General features: G+C 37.9%; 1 protein-coding gene across 1 annotated transcript in view; it reads right to left on the reverse strand.

The window, feature by feature from the left end:
* znf469 (zinc finger protein 469) overlaps positions 1 to 22,039 on the reverse strand; it is a 226,993-nt gene that overhangs the window by 120,894 nt on the left and 84,060 nt on the right. Inside the window, exon 3 of the mRNA XM_023349913.1 lies at positions 21,784 to 21,839. The gene's annotated coding sequence lies outside the window, so the exon portion shown is untranslated. The remainder of the gene's footprint in view (positions 1 to 21,783; positions 21,840 to 22,039) is intronic.

Below are 22,039 nucleotides of genomic sequence, written 5' to 3' on the forward strand. Positions count from 1 at the left end.
CAGTGGGTTGATAAGCAGGAATGGAATAATGGTGGTGACTTTAAAAACAAATTGGAGCACAAAACTTGTGCAAGAAAGAAATTGAAAATGTAAGTGTAAACATCAGCTATTTATGAGGCACACACCCAGAAGGCCTGTTCAGGGCAGTTTCTGGGCATGAGGTTAATCTCCCTCTGGATTTCAACAGTGTCAGCTGATGTTTTAGGTGGTGTGTTGTGACACCATTCACTACATTTTGCTGCAGTCTCCGTGCAGGTGCAAAATTAACAAAAAGATGCATTTATCTCTTCCCCTCCCCACATCTGTCTGAAGCCATGCATAATATAGAGACCTCGCATACTTCTTGTCATTTTCAGTTTCTATTTTCCAATATTTCTGACTTTACTCAACCAGTTTCCTGATCTGAATAGCTCAGTGTGAGCTCACCCTCTGTGTCATAATTGGCTGAGCAGCCAGGGATCATGGTTTATGTTGTGGCAGCTATAGAGTCAGAGCAGTATCCTATGCAGCCAGTCACATGCTCAACATATGCCAGGTTTATGGTGGTGTCTGCCTGTGTGGCTACATCTTTAAATGGATCTCACATTGTATGTGTGAACCATTCCTGTGTTATACTCTGGGTTTCCACAGGTCCAGAAGTTGATATGTATAGTTTAGCAGTCTGCAAAAAATAATTAAAAAGATAAAATTACTGGAATGATGGTTTCCATAATGTCTTTTAAGATTTGGGATACAATGTATTTGTCACATTGCCACAGCAGCTATGTTCTCCTTTGTATATTTTTTCCATTGCTTCAAAGCTTGAAGATCAGTTTATCTTTGACCATTAAATAAATTGTGGAAAACAACTTCACTGTTTGCTGTGGAGAAACAAAAGTCCACCACAAAAATGCTAGGTTCGTCTTGAAAGATAAATGAGTCAGGCTTCTACAAAAAATAGAATCTTTTCCACAACCTATAAACCTAACTGTAGTTTTCAAGCAAAGCTGCATGTTGAACAAGTACCACCGAAACCACAGAAATCCAAATGAGACAATTTTCTTCTCAAGAACTTCTTCAATTGTTTATTATTTATTTATTTATTTATTTATTTTGAGGATTTATTCTGTACTACATTGTCTGCTTTCAAGAATATGTTACAAATCTGATCTGAATCTATGCTAACCAGTGTAGTCTGTTTCAGCTTTAGACAGCAAGCACAACAGTGATTGTAAAAATAACAATCACCATTTCTCCCCAACAGAACCTGTTGGAGAGAAACAACAAAGGTATCCCATAATTAGGTACTATATTAATACCTAATTTGAAGACAAATGTTGCTTTGTAAAAGCAGCTGTTTTACCTTTGTATAAAACTGAAATGTGTTTTGTTGGTTTCTTTTTAGCCCTGGGTAAAATGGTACCACAAAAGTCCAACTATTTTAGATGTTTTAATAGTATACTGAAGCCAATATCCATCCCCACAAAAACAAACAAAAAAAACTTAATTAGATGCAGTTAATGGAACCAGTTCTTCCATGCTTTAATTTAAAAAACCTCCTTTCACTGTATTTTTAGAATGTAGGTTTTTACTTTTATTTGAAGGGGATTTGAGGGCATTTATGTATTTAAGAAGGAACATCTGTATTCCAGTTACCGTAACCTGATGATTAAAGGACCAAACCCATCTAACCATTTAGAGTGCCGTGATTTGATCAGGTGTTACTTGTGCAGACGAGCGGCAACATAACGTTGAAAACGATAGTCAGATGGGTTGTTCTGGATCCTATCCCTTATTAGAAAAAGAAGGGATGAAGACTTACTTTCACCACAACCACCAGATGTATTCCTACATACTGTTGCAGTTACACCAGAACAATGCCAACACAATCAAAGCCCAACATCTGTTCCAGTTAGTGAGTTGGCCACTGCCAGAAACATGTTTAAAATCGGAATAGCATAAAAGCAATGAAGTAAAGAGAAATAGAGGAAACGAGCAGCGTGAAAAATGAAAAACAAGACAGTCTGAATTTCCATTGATATTCAGTGTTTTCTGTGGCACTCCATGCAATTTTCCACGTGGTTAGGCTCCCACAGTCATGTGCTGCAGCCCAGCGCTATGAGGTCTGGATACTTTCTGTTTATGCAGAGGATAAAACTGCCTTGACATTCGGAGGTGCTAATTCCCAAGGATGGAGGTAAAATTAATAAAAACAGAATGGAAAAGCAGCCTAAAAATTTACCAGAATTCAAATGAATATTTATAAAGTAGAGAGTGTATTTGAGAGTGAGTGTGTAGTAGAGGATTCACTTTGGGCTTTTAAAGGTTTCTACTGATGCATTAGACTTGTTTGACAGCTATTTCATGAGTCAAGTTTTAAAAACAATAATTAACATTTGTATATTAATAACAAATCATGTTTTAAAAAATAAATTGGGTTTTACTCACCATAAGCAGCTGCGCAGAAAGGCATCAAGCATTGAGAAAACATGCTTGATGCCTGCAGTTGTACCTGCAGTACTACTTGTACCTTCAGTACAAGTAGTACACATTAAAAGCAAACATATGTTCCTTATTTTAAAGAAAAAAATTATATATATATATATATATATAGATATATATCTATATATAGATATATAGATATATCTATATATATATAGATATATATATATATAGATATATCTCTATATATATATACATAAAATCAAAGGCATGGCATGTGAAGGGAACTATTAAAACCAGTGAAATGATCCTGGAGTGTCACCCTCTTTGTCTTCCCCATCACCTCCTTCATAAATCTAATCCATCTGTTGTCAATACACGTAATGATTGGCAAGGAGACTGGAAAGAGCGCATACAAACATTGAGATCTGCAAAGTCTGGTAAATAATTTGCCTCAACCAAGAGATGTGGTTCTGTCTCGTTACATGAGTTCAAATGACTGAAAACCCAACATTTTCTCTTTGTCTGTGTCCCTATTATGGAAAAATGCTTTCATCTGAAAAGATCTCTGTGTTTCTTAGAACACATCATTGGCAAATTTAAAAGGTAGCTGAACAAACCGCCTGATGTTCCTTGCTGAATACAAATGGATGATGGAAAAAGCAATAGAATCTTTGAGGCTATGACTTAGAAATCCCACATGATTACAAAACTGAAATGAAAAGCAAAGGAGAAGAAACACTTTCTGTGTCAGAAAATACACGGCCATCACGATAAATTGAAAAGAGCTGTAGAAATTTTTTCAAAAAACATGATCCACTTTAAGCTCTAGTGGCAATTTTCCTGACAATGGGTTATTGCTTGGAAGTCAACCTTCTAAAATAGTTGCTGCAGTTCTCATGACTTCAGCTTTGAGTAGCTTTTGTAACCAGATTCAGGCCCTGATTTACCAAGTTTGTACAGCACCCAGATTTCATTTCAAATGCTGTTTCCATTTGTTGTGCTTACTGTGACATTACCTTGCTCATAAAGCAAGTAGCACTATTGATTTACCATGTGTAGTGCACAAACATTCAAAGGGAGCTTACGTTTTAAAGAAATTTGAAAGAAAGGATGTTGTTTTTTACATGACAAACTTCAAGTTATTACTCTTACAGTGAGCTGGATGCATCAAGGCATTTTTAATACATACTGGCTGAATTTTGGCTCTGAAAAGCTGCTTTTGTTGTGATTGTACATCTGTTTAACTGAACAAACTGAAGAAAATGCAATTGATAAATTTCTTCACTGCCCTTTTATGGGTTGAAAGGTGACATGTTTCTCAGAACCAGAAGTCTTGGGTCGAACTGTCTCTTTCCAAGAATCAGGACTCATTCTGCTCTCTGACCAACTGATGCATCTTATATACAGATGTAATGTATTTGTGCTATCTTTATAAACTTGTGGTTAGAATGCAGTCTGTTGGAATGTTCTTTAACTGTAAGGCTAATAGTGTGAATAATTACAACAAGTTTTGTAAACTTTTTCAAGGACATTTATTTGTAGATTGGGAAAAAAATCCAAACATTATAAGGATTCACAAATGGAAGACTCATGAATTGTATCTTCTGTAGCTTTGTGGATTCACCAGTTGCAGCAGAGTTTTTCCAGGACATCATGTTTCAGATAGCATAAAGTTTATACTCTAATTAACCACATGACACAAGCAGTTCTCATTTCTAAAGCTTGCACATAAAACGGAGCCTGCTAAAGGTCCTGATTTATAAAACGCAATCTTGGCATGATTCCTCATGCCAACTCAGATCCTTGGGTATTATATAGGCTTGTTTTGGAAACGGGCAAATGGTGATTCAGATGGTGAGGTGGGGAATTGAAGCCACACGGCATCATAATTCCCTCAGATCTTTAATTACATCTTGAACTTTAACAATAGATTGACTTCAAGCATTCAAAATGCAGTGGGATGTATGCTTGCACTTCTGAGTCATAATTATAAACTTTCAAATAAATAAAGAAGGCCTCTAAAGCAGCCTCAGTCCTAAACCAAAGTTTGCACAATAATTCAGTGTGTTTCTCACTATCACATTCCTCTCCACAATGATCGCCCGGGTGAGACATACTGGAGATTTGCATATAAATTGTGACAAGGTGTGAAGCATTCACAGTAATTTCTGTAAACATATAAATTTGTGATATTTCCCCATAATGCCTTGCGATTGATACATTGCCACTACTGGAAAAGCCTGCAGGAATCAGGACAGAATGTGTTTTCAGGGATCACCAAGATCTTCTGGCTCATGATGACGACTGGGTTAAAAGCCGATTTAGACTTCCTAGAGCATTGCTCTCGAATCTATGTGCTGAACTGGGTCCAGTGTTGAAGAGACCGAGCCAGAGGAACCGCACCAACCCTGTCCAATTACAAGTGTTAACCACTCTGAGTTACCTGGCAACCAGCTGGTAACCAGCATTCCTTCCTGCAAGAATTAGCAGAAATAAATGTGATTGATTTCATCAACAACTAATTACTTTGGAACATGCCATCAGCCTCCTAAAATGTTAGTAGACATGTATAAACTTTATTTTATGTCAATGTGGCTACCAAAAATAATGCTTTCAGCTCCCCACTTCAGTCGATTTCTGCCTGAATTGCATTTTTTTTCTCTCCTTCTCCCTGTGTTCTCCCAATGAAACAACTATAATGTTGTTTCATTGTTAATCATGAGACAAAATTGGTCAGCTGGCTTATTAAATAAACACTAACATTAAGGACGTGCTTTGCATTGACCATTTATAATTGAATGTGGGAATGTCGAAGGCAGAACTTGACATGGGACAATGTTTGCAAACTTTGAGGTGCAACTGTGATTTATAAAGTAAAACTACGTGCTGTAAAATGTATTGTTTTACAAATCTGAATATTTTTGTCGTATGTACACTTTTATAATGGATCCTACACAATCCTTTATGAATGCGACACTCGATCTTTTAGCATTGGACTGTTTTTACCCTTACTGCTCCCAACAAAACAACATACTTTAAGTGTTGGTAAGCTATAACAGCTCAGAGACATTTACTTGGGAAGTCTGAAGTGCAAATCTTCTTTGCGGGGCCTATGAGAATTAAACTGATACACATTTTGACTTGGTTGCATTTTGTGGGACTTTCTCAACCGTTCGGTGAATCACTAGTGTTTACAGATATGTATTCTCAGAGTGCACTCCAGGACACACAGTTACTGTAGAAAATCTGGCGCTGAACATACTAACAGGTGCCTGGTTTGGAAACAGCAGAATTCTGAAGTGTAAAATGACAGAGTCTGTGGTGAACATCAGGTTGCACTGCTGGATTTCTGTTTGAGTAAATGATAAAATGTATGCAATCAAGTGTTTTAAAATAAAGACATCCTAAAATATAACAAAGACAAAATCAATGTAAGCAGAGAGGGTCAATAGGGCAGTTTTTTGCTTGAAAAGAATAATCAGATTCTTTTTCTGCCTGCTCCTTTCTGAGGCAAGGCTGTTAGGACAGTCACTAATTTTCTGTCCCCAGGGTGTCATGCTAAGAAGCAAGCACAAGATTTTTTTTCCCCCTTGAACTTCAAAGGAAAGCTCAGGTGAGCTGTGATGAAGCCATGGCTCTAGGTAATGTAGGAATGATATGTGTGTTTTTCAGGGTTATGTCGAGTGCACATCTGAGAAATTATAGCCGCGATGCACAGAACATGATATAACAAGCCACAGCAGAAGATCTGATGGACTAAATGGCTTAAACAGGATGAAAAGCATAAAAAAACAGAGCGTTGAAATAACATACGATGGGTTGCAATACTATACATACCCCTTAAACTTTTCATTACAACCACAAACAAATATACTTCATTGGAAAAAGTATGGAAAAGTTCAAAGGGTATGAATACTTTTTCAAGCCACTGCAGTATAAAGTCATTTGAAAATGCATTGGCTAAAAGCAGTGAGTAAAGAGGTCTTAACCGCCTCCTCCACTCCTGGTGACCATGCTGTTACTCAAGGCATCTACTGTATCACCCACTGTGAGCAGCTTACATAGCCAGGTCATGCCCTCTTCCTTCAAAGGTCCTCTCTTTCTTTATCACTTATTATTAGTCCCTGCTTTCCACAGGAGGGCCTGTTCTCATGTGCCCAGTAGCCTCTGCTGACCACCACAATCCATCTGCAAACCCTCCAAGTAGCAGGCCTTTCAGCACCCTCATAAAGGTCCAGGATCTTCTGCTTCAAAGTCTCTGTAACCGAGTCTCTTTTGGAAGGGGGCTGGGCAGATTAAGGGACTTTCACTGGTCAAAACATAAAATAAAACTCTGAAAACTCATTCATCTGCAGTTCCTTGTAAAAGTTATACCATTTGAACTTCACATGTTTGTCATTTTACAGCCGCAAACATCTTAATGGGATCTTCTGCAATAGATGTTTTCTTTGCAATTGCAGAAAATGTCTTTAACAGTTTTGCTCATCTAGAGACTGAAGGGTTGAACTGGTTGAAGAGTGTCTGTAAACATCAACATAAAGAATTTGTCAGGTCACAAATTTTAAATTGCTCACTTTCTAAAAAAGACCGGGACGCCCGGGACAGGACGTGAAATACGGACATGTCCCGGGAAATACGGACGTTTGGTCACCCTGCAATATCCAGGGTCTTGCTAGCTATTTGGGTGCCCTAAGCATAGATGTTTGTGGTGCCTTGCTCAGAAGTAACCAATAAGAGCCACCAGGAGAGTCTTAGCGATGTCAATAATGCTCATGTACCCATTGTTCATACTCTCCCTGCTAAGCTACAGCTTCATCCCAAAATCAGAGCCTGCTATGAATACTCAGGTCGCAGATTACTGCGGAAAAACAGTTGTCCTGAAACGGTAAATCATTAGGCGAATCATAGTGATTTGCATGCAGGCATTGTACAGTGAACAGTGCCAACATGAGCTGGAGCAGTGCATTTCTGCAGATTGCAACAGTATGACTGGGACGACGTGGAGGAGCTGTCTTGAACCATACTGTCACGACATACTGACAGATTTAATATAGGTAACATTTTCGTTTATAAAAGTTCCTTACTGCAGCTTTAAGGCAAATATATGCTTAATCATTTTTTATTGGAAGTTCCTGACCTGTAGTAAACCAATACTTTGAGATAAACATGTGACAGGTCTCCAAATTGCCACTGAGAGGAATAAACTAAGATGAAACTGGTGCTTTGGAAAATTTGTTCTTGTAACTTGATAACTTGGGTCGAGGTTGGAGGGGGTGTGCAGTCATCTGGAAGCTCCGTTTACCTTTTTCCTCTGTTTTTATGTGCACGTCCCCACAAACGTGTGCGTGAGTGTTGCTTCTGAATGAGACCCAATGCTTTCCATATGTGCATGGGAAAATCAACCAAGTCGTTTTGTTTTGATGGGAGCAGATATATCACTCATATGCTCAGTGCAGAAAGCAGTGCTGACACCATGCTGTGCCACAATACCCAATATTAACAAGACTAGGGAAAGTAACCAACAGAGGCCACATTTTGGATATGCAATTTTTACTTTTTCTTTATTATTCTTTCTTTATTAACATTAACCAATTGCAAACAGCTGTATATGTAATAGTTTAGCTCAATATATGGAAGGCTGTGCTAACACCAGCTGGCTTTTCTTTGATCAGTTGAAAATAACCAACTCTGAGAACATATGTTTGGTTCCTTGTTGATTGTAAAATTTCAAAATATAACAAAGTTTTCCAAAGGAATGTTGGTCACATACATGATGGACACACAATGGAAAAATGGTGGTTAGTGTTCGGTGTAAAATTCCTTTGTGTTTTCATTGCTCACTGCTTTTCAACATTTTCAGTGTTTACGACCTCTAATTTTTTTGTTTTATTCCATTAGTTTTTTACCAATTTTTTTCCCTGGGGAGGTAAAAATGTACTAGCGGTTAGGTGAATTTCAAGGTCCATGTCAGCTAAACAAATTTTAGCTATTTTATTTCCTCAACATAAGCTCCCTATCAGTGTGATCCCCTATGAACTCTCCATCACATCCTCTAGTCAGAGATGTTGATCAGCTAGCAGACAGACTCCAGCAACTACCAGTTTGGAAACTGTAATGTTTTTAATTCTAGATATATCATAATACGAGTTAGTGTCCCATGTTTCTTTTGGACTGAGGATTTCACAATATGCACGTTTTAGAATGTTGTAAATAAAAAAGGAAGCATGCAATAAGACTAAAAATACGAAGAAAAAAAACAACAACATAAGAAGTGGTTATATAATTGGTTTCCATTTGTAAACCAAATTACAAATGATATGGTTGTGGCTACAAAAGAGGAAGGAGAGCTGTCCTCAATTCATTAGACAGTGAATAGAAGCAGGGCAAAACATTTTGCTTCTAGAGTGACTGATTCATCAGCTGTGTTAGGCTAAACAAACAGCAGCAATTTTGTAAATGTTGTGCTTTCCACATTAGGTTTTTCATTTTGTTATCATATTCAATTTTTTTCTGATTCTCAGCAAATCTTAAATGTCATGCACTTTATTCTTTCCTCACACACATGTGCACACATCCCTCACTCTCCCCAAAATCCTCCCAGAGCAGAAACAGTAGTGAGCTCTTTGCTGTGGCTACGGGATCCTGGCCTGTGTAATATGAAAGTTAAACGCCTACCATTTCGAAAAATAAACACAGTGGGATTGTCCCTGAGCATACACACTTGCCAGCAGACAGACTCATAATATTTCCCCCCAATCTGATGACAGCGGGGAGAGTTTTCCTTAGCGATAACAGGAATGTTTTCACACCCTTTGGCCACATACAGTGTTATCATTGCGGTCATTTCTTACAGAGAAATCTGAAAATGGCTTACTTAAGGCAAGATCACCCACCGGAGACAATGACTGACAATCTGTTGGTCTAACTGACAGTTTCATTTAATGACTTTTGTGGAAATTTGTCTTGAATTCTCTTTTATTTTCTTTTAGATCAGGCTCATAACCCCTTGTTTTTTTTTTGTTTAGGTCATTTAATGTCTCCATAAACTGCACAGCTCTTTGAGAAGAACTGGTTTAGGATTTGACACAATTGATTCATGAGCATGCATGTGTTACACAGACAGCTTCAAACCACACATGCACTACAACTATACAGTGACTGAAATATATATTTGAAAAGATTTTTTACTAAATTTGTTTGGACATCACTAAATGCAGCAGGAAGTTGATTCCTAACATGAACTCTGACTTTCACAGATTGGCTATGTTTCCAGATGGTCCTCATATTACAATCATTCGCTGAAATTTCTATCCTCCACTCCTATGCGTAAGCTCACCTTCTTTTTTATTTTCTCCACCACTATGGGCAGACAAAAGAGCTGACCATGCATGTCAGGGGTGAGCATGGATGAGCAAAAAGCCCACTGCAACAAGACAGGCAAAACCACATCTGTTTCGGTGTGACTGTTGGAGAATGAGACAAACATTAATTTCTATTAATTTGGAACTTCATGTGACATTTTGCCTCATGGTTGGGGAGGGACATCATGGCCATTTGGCAGAAGAAGATGGTGATATAAGCTTCCAATTCAGACCTCAGTCTTAAAGGAAGAGTTTGAAGACAACTGAAGTCTTGAATTGCCAAGAAATCCAAAATATATACAGAATTGCTGAAGATCGGGTAACGCTGGAGTCCTTCCTAAAAAGTCTGCGTACAAGAAAAACAACACTGCTTGCCAACAAAACTTTCCACTAAGAAGCAAATCATGTACATAATTATTTAATTACCAAAAATATATTTTCAACTGCATAATGTTATTCTGTCTATCTTCATTAAAAATGTTGGAAAATTAGACTTATCTGGTTTGTATACAAATAAAACCTGGAAAACTCAGCAAAGGATCAAATAATTATTTTCCCCACTGAATAAGTTATTTCCTTCCAACTTTTTTTCTCAGTCCATATAGAAGTTCACTGTCATCCAAAAACAGGAAATGGATATTCAAGCCTGCAGATGCTGTTTGAGAATGAGCCAGCAGTGACAGTGAGTTTCCAATCAAACAAAGCTCTGTGCTCACCCCAGGCATTCAGGAAGATGTAAATATGCAATGAAGACCCCTCGGTTTCAACTGGCTTCCTGCACTTTCTATAAGCTCCTGTCCTAGCAGGTTTCTAGCAGGTGAGAGGGTGGTGTGAGCACACCTGTCTGAATTCATTATGCTTATCCTAGCAGAGAAAGAAAACCATTAACCCTTTATATATTAATAGGAGTATCATGGCCACCTGCTTGCATACTACTGGTAGACTACTACTGTCTGGTTCCAGACTAATAAAGATGAGCTGATTGGACAACTAGCACCAAAGTAAATGATATACACCTGAATACAAACCAAACTCAAAACGTCAAAGCAACTAACACTAAAGTAAAAATAAAATAAAAGTACAATAAAAAGTACAAATTTCTGAAATCTGTTAAGTATAGTCAGCAAAATACTGAAGGGAACAAAACAGCTCAAGGAAAGATAACTTTGTTAATGCTTTCCCATGTGTGGAAAACATTTCTACATTTAAGCAGTCAAAGGAATTCTTGGAATAGGTGTCCACATTCCACAGATGGCAGAATGATCAGAAAATGATGGTGACACGCTACTACAGCCACATCACTGGTTTGGAAATTATATTTGCACAAAAAAACATGGCAGGAAGCTGGAGGTATTGGTGATCAGTCAAGTTTTGGTCATCATTTGTAGGACTTTAAATTATTGTTTCTCTTCATTTTTATTAGAAGACGACTTTAGTACAGCATTTGATTTGACTTCTTCAATTCAGTTTAAGCAAGTAGAGATCCACTTTTATTTAAAAACAAATCAGGCATTTTTGTTAACTTTTACAGACTACACATTTGCACAGGGTCCTAATCACTCAGAATGCTTCAATTTTTACTTATCTGCTACTGAACAACATCAACTCAAATATTTTTTGTCATGTTTTTATTTGTTGAGTGAATAGCAGACTTGGATTTGATCATCCTAAGATGGGCTAGTGACCTGTCCATGACGTACCCGATCTTTTGGCTAATGGCCACTGGAGGTGGGCACTAGTCTCCATGTGACCCAGCTACAGCAGACAAAGTTAGGCAATGGATGAATTTGATCAACATAATACAAAGCTAGCAAAAGACGAGTGTGTTAGATACTGTTAGGGTTGCTGCTGAGGAGGCTCTGCTATCTTTAGTTTTCAGCCTTTTACTTGGCGCAACCTGCAGGTTTTGGTCACAAGACTTTAGAGAACTACCAGGACATGTAAATGTAAAAGCTCAGAGATACATGCTTTTAGCTTATATTAGGATAACTCCAGATATCTTTTTTGTTGAGTAATAAATGCCATGTCATAAGGTATGACAAATATGAAGGCAGGAAAGGTGGGAGAAAAAGAGAAGAAAACATCTGTTCCCATATTATTTTATATTTAATATGAGTACACTTTCAATTTGCTGTTTTTGTTCTCCTCCATGAGCACTGGAGCAGACTGTGACTCTAATGCCGTAATATGTGACTTTAAGTGCTTTAAAACAAGTGTCATATATCTTACTAATAACCACAGTGTCATAATGACACAAAAATGAGCTCAGTTGCTGCAAATCATCCAGTGTGTGAGCACTCACAATGATGGCAGCTAAAGGACACGGTTGAAGAATAAAATGCATGAGGAATAAAATGCATGGTCTGAGTTGAAGGAGAAGAATTTGCCACATTTCATTAAACCTACATAAAGTTGAGCAGGTCTGATGAAGTCATGCATTCTGAGCACCATTTTGGTTTAATTTAAGAGACTTTCACTTTAGTACACAAGTCATCAATCATGTGGCAACTCGGGCTGCCTGGAGACAAGATGCGGAAACAGCCGCATACACTAACATCCTGAACCGCATGCAGACTCTCAAAGGCACAACTGCACATTTTAGCACAACAGGAGCACTGTACATTCATCCATTCTCTATTCATGTTCTCCAGAGAGCCTTTTTTTTTCTTAATGCATACATCTGCGAGGCAACCTTCCATAATCAGTCAAGCCAAATGGCTTCAAACAAAAGAAGCATTAAAGCCTATTCAGTCACTTTCTGGCTTAAACAACCAAAATAATTTGCTGGGAAATAAAAAACCCTCCAGATCAAAATAACTAGTGATGCCTGACATCAAATCATAAAACCGGAGCATGGAACAAAAGCTGGACGGCAGGTAGAAATCAAAATACACAAATAGGAAAATCGAAGTAAAAGAGGAAAAAAAATTATAATATAAAGTACTCAATTAATTTCAAAAATAAAATCTAATTATAAGATATTGTTATAAGATATTGAAGACATGCACAAAAAACTGAGAATGCTTAACCATTTAACTGAGCTGGATTGATGTATTAGGTTGTGTGATCAAGCTTGGTAGAAGAAACAAGGCATATGAAATTACATGTTGCTGTCGCCGTTTATCCGAAAGTGATCTCTTGTGAGTTTCTGTCAATGTTATGAACTGCCCAGGTTCATGAGACGGACAAAAACCTACAACACACAGATGCACGTCTACACAGAATAACAACAAGCGTGAGACAGAAGCTCACTCCCTTCTCTCTTATTCTTTATGCTCTGTCTGCAATCTTTTCCTATACACTATAAAGTTTGAGATCCAGGTTGAGAATAAGTACCTGAAACACTCTTTTGCAGATCTGTCTTAAAGAAATACAGATGCAATGCTTCATTCCCAGTGCTCTTATTGTATTCTTCAGAGCACTTTAATTTCTCCTTTTGCCAACATTCAGATATTACTCATGACAATTGAGGAAATCACATTTTAACTTTTCTCTATCCTCCTGCGGTTCATTTTTCCTCTGGCATACATGTATGACATGTTCTCATCAACGCATCTGAATTTGGGGTTTTATTCCAGGCATTATTTGGGCTTCGAAAGCTTAGTTAGATGCTCCCATGTGCAAACAAGTTTTCAGTTTACATGGTTACGCATCATAACAGATGTTTAAAAAGTGGCAGGAGTAGCAGCAGAACTTTTTAGCAGTACAGCATCCAAATCAGAATGAGCAAACATTATTTTTTGAAAAATGTGTTTTCACTGAAGAAATCCCAGCTGCAATGGTTCTTGTGTTCCTATTTCTACTATGCAACATACTTTGTGTCTAACGTTAAAGAAAAACAAAATAAAATAAAAAAAACCACAAACTGAGTTTCTGGAGGTTTCAGTTCACCTATTTGCCAAAACTGAGATCCATTTTGTTACAAAACATTCCCATTTGTGCATTCCTTCCTTTATTTTGCACCTGTAGTCAAACAATTGCAAATTCAACTAAACCACTATATATAAAGACTTGATTCCCCTGTTATAAAAATTCTTTTATATTTTAAGGCTCTAAATAATCATAAATATGGCAGAATATTACATATTATTTAATGTATTTTTCTATATTATTCTGGTTAGTACGCCAATAGTCTTACGAAACAGGGTACATTAGGATCACTGATGAAACAAACAACCATGTGACTCGGTTGGTAAGTATTATTTATTGTATTCACATACCAACATTTCCTTATATCAGAATAAGTACTAAGAATAGATGATACAAGTTGTCAAAGATGATCTCTTGAAAGGTATGCATTGAGGAATGATCGTTATGAAACAGTGACATTTCCAGAGGAAAAAGCAAAATAAAAGATGTGTTCAAAACAGAAAATACTAAATATAATTCAAATACACTACAGCGCAGCTGCAGATCCATAAACATTTGGGCATAGTGATAAATATACCCTTTCATCCACATACGGATGTAATCTAACGATATATTTCCTTTTTACAGCTGAAAAATTGGGCCATGCAGAGGTTAAAAAGAAATTCCTTCATATGAATTCTCGGGGGGATTCTACTGGAAATTAGGAAATGCCATCAGACTTTGGCATCTAATGCATCAAAGTACTGGCAGCCAATAATGACTACTGTGCCCAAAGGTCAGGCTGGTTAACTGCACGTCTTGAATGACTATGTCAATTGTCGCAATACAAGATATCCAAGCTCTACATAACGGATGGAAATTTTTACAGGATTGTATTTTAAAATTACTTGAATTTTGGATTGTTAAAAAAAAGGATTGTAATTGAGCTCTGATTGGCAGGGATCTTTTTTATTCTTTAGCTTTCAGAATCTTGTTTACTGAAAGTAATTGTTGATTTCAACTCTTTATTGTACAGGCAAGAGAAAAAAAAGCACTGGGGTGGTTTTGAAAATTGTTCATGTGGGAAGAGACCTCTTCTTCTGAAAATGGTTGTGAAGTGTGTAGAAAGAAAGCAAGATAACTACAGGCTTTAATAATATTACAATACAGCAGAAAGCAGAAGTCTTTTGGGTCCTTTAACCTTTTAAGGTCGACGCCCGCCCTGTGGCGGGCATGACGTCATGTTTCTGTGTGTGTTTTTTGCTCCAATGTGATAATAAATTTTGTCAAAATGAAACAAACACTGTAAAATCACAAAGTTTAGGATGTTCTGAAAATAATGATACCAAACAAGGTAAGGTAAATAGTTTTTATGGTGAAAATATAAGGGTAAATTCAAAATTAGACCAAAACGGCCATTTAGACCCAAGACTCCAAAGGGTTAAAGCCCCATCATCAGTCATTCTAAGCAGCCTGTCTGTCTCAAGGAAATACCTCCTTAAAGCAATTCATTTCGATACATCTACTGGACGGACCTGTCCGTGTAATGAAGCAGCCAGTACTGGACAGTCTTCATGATCATTTCCTTCCGTAAAACTCCCAGAAGGACTGAAGCTCTTCATTTCTAATATTACCTTAAGAGTATAAGGTCAGAGGGAAGATAAATCCTGTATATTACCCAGGTCTCTGGTGAAACAGAACAAATTCAGCAGCCTCTACTGTGATGTGGAATCTCTACAATGGTGCCCAAAGAGCTTTCAACATGAGCTGGAAGATATCCCAGAAACATCAAGAAGAAGCTTTGCATTTACAACCGCAGAAGAATATATTTTAGGACGAGCTCTGTGCTTTAGTGGTTGTATCAAAGTGTTGGCTAGATGTGTGGCAGTTATTGAAAATGAAATTCTGTTCTTCAAACAAGCAGTTCTGTATTGCATCAGCTCCTGGCAACCACCTCTGTCTATAATACAATCTCCGATCTCACCACCATTGTTTTTAATGTAAGTGAACTATGTCTAAAGCGAGGTGTAAGTGTAGGTTGAGAGAAAGTGTAACTTTTTCAGGCCAATAACCATCATCTTCTTCTTCAACTGTGGCCCATGTATGCTTGGCCTCTTTTTTTCTAAGCTCTTATTAGAGGTAAAGCAGTTTTTACATAACTTAGCACTCTCATGTACTCTATAGCAGATGTGCACTCTGTACTAATAATTGCAACAAACTGATGCAATTGGGCAAATATTCTGTCTCTGTGGATCTAAGGTTTGGCAGTACCTTGTTTTTAATAGTACTTAGAAGAACTTGAGGAGAAAGGAGCAGATCCAAGAAATTTTATGGCAGTAATTGGGTGCTAATAAAGCTCCTTGATTGTTACTGCAGTAAACCTTTCCATAAATGTCACATAGAAGAATGATATACATCTGTACACAAGCGCCACACCTCCCAACTACACCCCTCCCACTTCCTAAAAGTCTCTTGGGAGTCTGGATTAGTTTGAAATACACTCATCAGCCACTTCATTAGATACACCTTGCTTTTACTGAGTTGGTCTCCCTTTTGGCATCAAAATACATCAGTTGTTCATGGCACAGATTCAACCATGAGACGGAAACATTGCCCAGAGATTCTGGTAGATGTTGACATGTTGGCATCACACATGCCAAAATGTGTGATGCCACATATTTTTTAGCATGTGTGATGCTCAAAAATATGCTGCATATTTTTGAGCTGTAGACAGACGTCTGGTGACAATTGAGGCCATTGAAGTACAATGAACTCATTTTCAAGTCTGAGATAATTTGAGCTTTGAAATATGGTGTGTTATCCTCCTGAAAGTAGCCAAGACATGGACACATTTGATCAAGGTCAACAAAAGTGACATTTAGCCAATGTTCAACTGATACATAAAGGCCTAAAGTGTGCTAGGAAAGCTGAATTGTAAGCATGAGCCATTGATATAAACGTTGGGTCCATGCTACTATGTTTAAAATGACAGAAAGTGTCTCCATTGGTATCAGATCCATTTGCTAGAGCAGTGGTCCCCAAACTACGGCCCGCGGGCCAGATGCGGCCCGCCTCCACATTTGGTCCGGCCCCCTGAACAATACCAGAGTATTTTTATATATGTGCATTTTTATTTGATAAGTTGGACTTTTGCAATAAAATAAATGTTCCTTAGTAATGAACTTTATTTATTATTAACTACTAGTTAGTAACTATTTTATACATGCATATAATTGACCCTAACCCTTTTTTTTATGTGGAGAACCTAGTGTTACTTGGTTATTATTTATTTCATAAGTGTTATTTTCTGACTTGTTCTCTGAAGAATCCAGAAAAGGTTATTTGATTGTGCTTTCTGAAAAACAATACATTTTTATGTTTAGCACTCTTACAATCGTCACACTTTTTCTGTTACAAACTGACCCCGGCCCCCCATCAGAGAAGGGACAAGTTATGTGGCCCTCACAGGAGAAAGTTTGGGGACCCCTGTGCTAGAGGATAACATTTGGACTCTTCTAGAACTGTGGTCGAAAGAAACAAAAACAGATTCTAAGGGCTGCAAATGGTCTCTGAACTTTGGACACCGTGGGCAACCATCTGGATATTGCAGTTTAAATTGAGACTTGTCAGCACAGTCAACATTGTGCTAATCTGTTTTTGTTCAAATTCGATGCACTTGTGTCCAGTGTAGCCTTGTTTTCCTGTTCTCAGGTAACAGAAATGACACTTAGTGTGCTCTTCTGCTTCCGTAGACCACCTGTTTCAAGGATTGATTGGTTGTATAAAAAGAGATTGTTATATGTCACATACACAATTTTTTCAGCTCATTCTATATAAATCCGAGGTATGCTTCTGGTGATAATGCTTGTAAAGCAGCAGTTTCTGAAATATTGAGATCAGCCCATCTGACACTAACCGTAATGTCATGTTCAAAGTCCCTTAAATCCTTTTTCTTCATTCTGAAGTTGGGTTGACCTTCACAAAGATTTCCTCAACATGTCCAGATGCCTAAATCCATTGAGAAGCCACCATGTGATTGAATGATTTGCAACTTAAAAAGTGTGCTCAATAGTTTGTTTTTTTTTACTTAATGATAAAAGTTAGGGGAAGACACAACATGCACAATATTCATATGTACTCAGGAGAATAGGTGGCTTTAAAAAAATGCATATGTTCACTACTTGACTATGGTCATGCTTAGACATGCCGATATTTATCATGTATCAATGCTGTAATGTGAATGTTTTTGGATAGGAGTAACAGTTTCCAGAGATAAAACAAGCTAAACAAGGGGTGCATAGGTGTGCCAGAAAGAAATAAAAAAGGAGGCCAAAAGGTTTATTCTGGTTTGGTTTAATGCACACTTACAAAATTAGTTCCATGCTGACTCAAAATTTTACAGTTTCTAATTTCTGGATTAAATTGCATGAGACATGAATATAAAGTTGTTGCTCTTATAAAACCCAGACCGGGAGAGCTGAGAAGTCTGGAAAATGAGTCAAATATAATGTTGGAGATTGATAGCAAAAGGCTCATATTCTACACAGAGATGAGATGAGGCAGAGCAGGGAGACAGGCTGCGGGAAACTGCAGGGATTTGGGGTTGGAAAAAAGAAAACTAATTTGGATAAGTCATATATAAAACAAAGAGTCTTTGTGAAATTATCCAAAAAGCTCTTAGCCGAATTCCTTAACTCTCAACTAGTGTCCTTGTTGACTCTTGAAAACACAACATGCAGATCAGTAAAACTACTGAAGCCACAGCCAGGGCTTTAGTAGTGATGTGGATCAGGGACAGAATTGGGGATGTGGGATGTGACAGTGATGCTAGGGTGGCAACAGGCCAGAGGTTGATACCCGACTCTTCATGCCACAAAGAATGAAGCCGGTCTGGCACAGCGGCTCTAAAATATACAGCACTCGCCCCTGACTAACCATCATCAATGTGGTAGCAATCAGCTGTGGGTAAAAAGATGTTGATGGAAAAAGAATACCAACAGCCACTTGAATCATCCACCTCCCCACATGAGGCGCCCCGATGTTCCCATTCATACCTCGCAGAGAGTCAGAAGAGATTGTACATTTTAAGAGATGAACAAACTAACATGGCTGTTTGGGGGAGAGCAACAGAGACAGACATGCCAGTGGTCAAGGCGGCTGGCGAAGGACAAGACGCCACAGCTTCCCTCTGTTTCCCTTCCTTTACCCCAGGACACATGAACATTCTCCTCTGCTACCAGAGAACATATAAACAGTGTTATCCTTTCTGCTGATTACCCCTTAAAAACCCACAGCACCCAACTGGACCATTCTTCTGATAATTTATGTCTTAATGGATTTACAAGGTAGGTCTAGGTCTGAGGTAGGGAGATTTTGATATCGGAGCATTGGAAGTCCTCAGCCAAGTGAGAACAGTTTGACTTATAGGCACACTAAATCAACTCTTCCCAGCAATTAGATCAAAGATGGTAAAAAAACAATCCCGCGCCCACAAACAGACACAGTCCCAACCCTTAACACAGTCCAAGACACATCCTTGGCAAGAGAGCATGTGCTAAGTCATATCCTCTTCCCACACACAAACACGCACACACGGATTAGCATATTGTGGTATTTCTAAAATATTACCATTGTGTTTTCTATTGCATTAACAAAGGTTTCTTTAAATTTTGCACTGTAAACACTTAAAAAAAACTTAAATTAGACAGGTAGAGCAGTTGAACCTCGGTATTGCTCCTGTTCTCAATGAGTGTGCGCCACAGCTCTGCTGTTTCTCTGAGCTAAATACCCCCGTGGAAAACTCTCACAGGGTCAGCTAAATGCTTTCAAAGCCAGTGTGTTATGATTTTACCACACTGATGTCACTGTTTTAATAGCATAGGTTTTCCTGGACCCACTTTGGTTTACTTCTCGAATGGCGTTGTCAAATTGAAAACGGGGACAGTTCGTGTTTACTGTTTTTTAGCTGTCTGCAGAATTGGTGAGGCATTTATTGAGATTAAGTTATTCAAACTGTGGCCAAGACTTTTGATTGTGGGCATTAAAACAAGAGCAGAAAAAAGAGTGGGTGTATGTCTGGTTTAAGATTAATTGCATTGGTCAACTATCAACTCCAACAGGACTCATGCACACATCTAAGCTCTATCCTTTTTATGTGTGAAAATAAATCATTATAAGAGCAGCCTTAAACCGTGAGCTATATGGAACTATAAAGACAAAGTAGATAATTTGTCTATGGTTTCCCTGTCTGCACAGTTTGTTTTGACTGAGAAGTCCTCAATCTCTGTCTCCGTCCATCTTTCTCTTCTTTGGGCTCTTTTTCTTCAGCTCTGACTCATTCTCCGGTACTGGCCCCAAGTCTGGTGTCAGACGAAACATTAAGTCAAAATGTTTTAATTAAAAAGGGAATTGGGAGCTAGTAAATGCTGCCTATTTGTCTCCATGGCCTCAACTCTGCTCAACTTTTAGAGAAATAAGGGTGTGATAGTGCTGCTGTGAAGAAAATGTTTATGTATTACGTTCCTGTTTAAACATCTGATAATATATTTTAATAAGTTGAAAAAGGAAGAAATCTATGTTTACATCTGAGACTTGAACATGATGAAACTTGTGTAATTAGACTTGTTCATGTTTTTTGACAATCAAATGAAAGAATAGCAGACTGCCTCATGGACTGGTAACAGCAACACAGGTACTCTGTTTCCTCGTGTAAAACACACCAACAGGGCTGGGAGAAAGTATGTGCATCTTTGTAGATTTCTTCTATGTTTTCTTTGTTTTAGACTCAATATATAATGTCAAATAAATTTTCATTTCAGAAAATACAAAATTCAGGAAACCCTTTAAAAAATGTAAATAAATTATAAGATTCAGTTGTCAAATGATGATTTTATTCACAGAGTGGAAGAAGCTATTCACAAAAAAATAAGTTATTTATGTGAAAAAGTAGTTGCCCACTAAACCTAATAAATTGTTGTGTAATCCTTGGCTGTAACAACTCCCATTAAGCATTTGCAATAAAATTTTTTTTAGATTTCTTTTTGAAGTTTATAAACATGAACTTATGTGGCCCCAAAGCATCTCAATCAGATTTGAGTGCAGACTTTGACTTGGCCACTCCAAAATAATTAATTTAATTCATTTTTGAGTAGTTGCACACTTTAGATCATTGTAAAACTCTATGACCATTAAAGTCACAAACTGATGTCTAAACATTTTCTGTCAGAATGTTCTTAAGACCAAAACTCATTATTCCATTTTGTGATTTTCTAACACCATCTGAGTCTATGTTTGATTGTTGCCGTCAAATTGTGTATTGTTCTGAAAGTCTATATCAATTTTATTGACGTCTCTCTAGGTTTATTTGCAAATGTATTGTGTTAAATTCTATGAATACCTTTAATTAAAAACATACAGCATATGTGACAGACTGGCGAATTGTCCAGGGTGAACCCCGCCTCTCGCCCGGAACGTTAGTTGGAGATAGGCACCAGCAGCCCTCCCAACCCCACTAGGGACAAGGGTGTACAGAAAATGGATGGATGGATAAAAACATATAAAGACTATAATCAAGATAAAAACTGAAAAATAAATTTTCTGTAGCAGAGCTGCAGCTTTTTCACGCATCTTTTATTGTTTAACTTTTGCTTTTTTATTACTCTGATAATCACGACCACCAGAGACGTTTCACAATCCATCACATCAAACTACCTTTTCATTATCATACTTTCTAATTGGTGACATTTTTCAAGCTGACAGTTACCAAGATGTGAGCAGGGAAGGGGTAGATGGTGAAGACTGTCCTAGCTTAGCTTTGTGCTTTCATGGCTCGCTGGGCCTCCTATTATTTCCCTGATGGCCTTTTAAAAGAAGCTCATCCATCACTCACTGACAGCATCTGTCTCTTTCTAACCTCTCTGGCCTGATATCAAATAATATTTTTAAAAAGTCAAGCCTGTCACTGTAATGGACAGCTCCTCCCAGGGGGCGGTAGGAAATCAGAGCTTTGAAGCGTGTCACTCAAGCTTTTCAACAGAATATGTTTGTGTGCGTGAAGTGGAATCAGAACTCCATATAAATGCATGACAAGAGCAGACATAGGAAGAAAAAGACAGAAATGTCTAAGTGTGACCACATCAGAGGGACTTACTTTTTGGTGTGCAGGCGTTCTCTCTGTGGAATCAGTGCCAAGGAGCGATGAAAGATCTGGAAAGGAGAGATCCGATAATGAGGAAATGCAGTTGGGAAAGTGCTGAGTAACATGTGGTGCCTACTGTAGGGCCCACACAGACCCAACTTTTAGTGTATCTAATATCCTCACCCCATGTTGCAGCTTGCTTTCTGTCTAATGAAAAAAATATGATGGTTTGCAGCATCCAGCATTCTGTCTATTATTAATCTCTGGC

This window comes from Xiphophorus maculatus, chromosome 2 (assembly GCF_002775205.1).
Source record: "Xiphophorus maculatus strain JP 163 A chromosome 2, X_maculatus-5.0-male, whole genome shotgun sequence".
NCBI lineage: Eukaryota > Metazoa > Chordata > Actinopteri > Cyprinodontiformes > Poeciliidae > Xiphophorus > Xiphophorus maculatus.